This window comes from Electrophorus electricus, chromosome 21 (genome assembly GCF_013358815.1).
Source record: "Electrophorus electricus isolate fEleEle1 chromosome 21, fEleEle1.pri, whole genome shotgun sequence".
Taxonomy (NCBI): Eukaryota; Metazoa; Chordata; class Actinopteri; order Gymnotiformes; family Gymnotidae; genus Electrophorus; species Electrophorus electricus.
In genome coordinates this window covers 12,111,127-12,113,835 of record NC_049555.1, presented here as the reverse complement: position 1 = coordinate 12,113,835, position 2,709 = coordinate 12,111,127, and positions in this window count along the sequence as shown.

Below are 2,709 nucleotides of genomic sequence, written 5' to 3'. Positions count from 1 at the left end.
TGAGTGTGCTCGTCTGCTTAACATCACCAGCATCTGCCATTAGGAGCTTGGCCTTATCAAAAATCCTCCACCTCGCTCGGAGATGATGCGGTTTAGCCTACTCCAGCAGAGTTAGGAAAGAGGGCAGAGCGAGCCAACTGTAATGCAAGGCTAAGAATAGAGTTCACATTTGGCTATGATTTAATGTTCCTCCCAACTACTGGGCGAGAGAGAGTGGAATCTTTATAAAATCTGATTTAGCTTTAGCCCAACAGGGGTTTGTAAAACAATTACAGTAAAAGGGATCACTCATTTTGGCATACTGTGCACTAAGGGTTTAGAACCAAGAACCAATGATATCCATCCTAATACACATGCTATATAACTGCACTGTGTGGACAGAAGTATTGGGACACACCTCTTAATCACAGAATTCTGGTGTTCCTTTTAGTCCCATTGCCGCAGGTGTATAAAATCAAGCCCCCAGTCATGCGGTCTGCCTTTACAAACATTTGTGAAAGAATGTGTCGTGCTAAAGAGTCCACTGAATTCAAACGTGGTACTGTAGTAGGGTGCAACAAATCGGTTTGTGAATATTTCTTCCCTCCTAGATAGTCCACAATCAAGTGTGAGTGAAAGCATTTAGGATCCACAGCAACTTAGCCATGATGTGGCAGACCACGTAAAGTCATAGAGCACGAGTTGCTGAGTGCCGAGGTGCATAGTGTGTAAAAAACTACACAGGGAGCTTCATGACAGGGTTTCCATGGCCCCGAAGCTGCATGCAAGCCTTACATCACCAAGAACAATGCCAAGCGTCGGATGGAGTGGCATAAAGTATGCTGTCACTGGACTCTGGAGCAGTGGAAAGGTTCTGTGGACTGACAAATCACATTTTTCTATCTGGCAGAACCGAGGCACAAGTCTGGGTTTGCCAGGAGATTGTTACCTGCCTGACTGCATTGTGGAAACTAAAGTTTGGTGGAGGAGGGATTATGTTGTGGGGTTGTTTTCCAGGGTTGGCCTGGGCCCCTTTTATTCCAGTGAAGGGAAATCTTAATGCTTCAGCATACCAAGACAATTTGGACAGTTGTATGCTTCCAGTTTGGGGAAGGCCCTTTTCTGTTCCAGCATAACTGCGCCCCAGTGCACAAAGCAAGATCCATAAAGGCATGGCTGGGTGAGTTTGGTGTGGAAGAACTTGACTGGCCCACACGGAGCCCTGACCTCAACCCCATCGAACACTTTTGGGATCAATGAGAATGGAGATTACGAGCCAGGCTCTCTCGTCCAACATCAGTGTCTGACCCCTTAAATACTCTTCTGGATGAATGGCCAATAATTTCCACTGACACACTCCAAAGTCTTGTAGAAAGCCTTCCCAGAAGAGCGGACACTGTTCTAGCCACAAAGGGGGGGCCACCTCCATATTAATGTTTATGGATTTATAATGGGATGCCATAAAAGCTCCTGTAGGTGTAATGGGTTGGTGTCCCAACACTTTTGCCCATATAACTTATTAAGTTACAGAGCCCCATATAGTAAGTTATTGAATATGTTAATTAAGGTTAAGATAAGTAACCAGTAGGTTGCTAGTTCAACACCCACTACCACCAAGGCACCAATGTCGGGCCCCTGAGCAAGGCCCTTAACGCTCAGTTGTGTTCAGTCATAATTGTAAGTTGCTTTAGAGCATTAGAAGCACTAATGCTCTAAATGTTGGAAATGTAAACTATACCTCTTGTCTAAAGTTTTTGATACTGACAATAACAAGCGACAAAAATGTTGCCAGTTCACTGAAAGTTTGTTGACCTTATGACTATGCCACACCCAAGTGGATCTAAAAAATTCCAACTTGATTACTCTGTTTACATTTGGCATCACATAAGCCCTTGTCCATAGCAGTTCGTAGTGATTAATGTGGAAAAAAAAGTTGCAATGGCAATATAACCCAGCAAGCTCTGGGGCAAAGCACATCAGCTGATGATTCATAGTTTATTAGCGTCAATGATAATGTACGTGTGTGTGAGTGGGCAGGTGTGTGTGTGTGTGTGTGGGTGTGGGTGTGGGTGTGTGTGTGTCAGTCTATGGGTGTGTGTGTGTGTGTGTGTGTGTGTGTATGTGGATTATGTCCACCAGCAGCAAACTTTGTTACAGGCCTAAAGTAGAAACAGTGATTAAGGTAGACTAAATAAAACATAGCTTAAACATATGGGGAAACGTACTTGTTATTGGACAGAGGAAGTCAGGTGGTAGTACAGCTAACTTTTAGAACATGATGTACTCAAATACAGCGGGCACTTTCCAATATCATGTGTGTTTGTAGAGGCTGCATTTGTTAAATCATATCTGCATTGTGATAGATAAAAGGCTGATTTAGTTGATATCTGATCAATCTCATTCAACATTCCCTTTTTATTGCAAGAAAGTAACTCCCCTGTTCCCTGACCACTCTCAGCTCTGCACGCCTGCTCAAATTTCATGTTATTTCATCAGTGAGCTGCCTCACTGATGCAACCCCAATTCAACTTGCCCTGTTATAATGTAGGGACACAGAGACCCCTAGTGGACATATCGAGAAATGCATGCCTAAGCACACCTAGATCTGTGTTTCAGATTTCATGTTATAAATAAGTGTTATATAAGAATAGTGCCTTTTACAATGAGGTAAACGCTCCTGATTCTTATTTAAACATTTTATTTAAGTTAATGATAATTGCTATGATACAT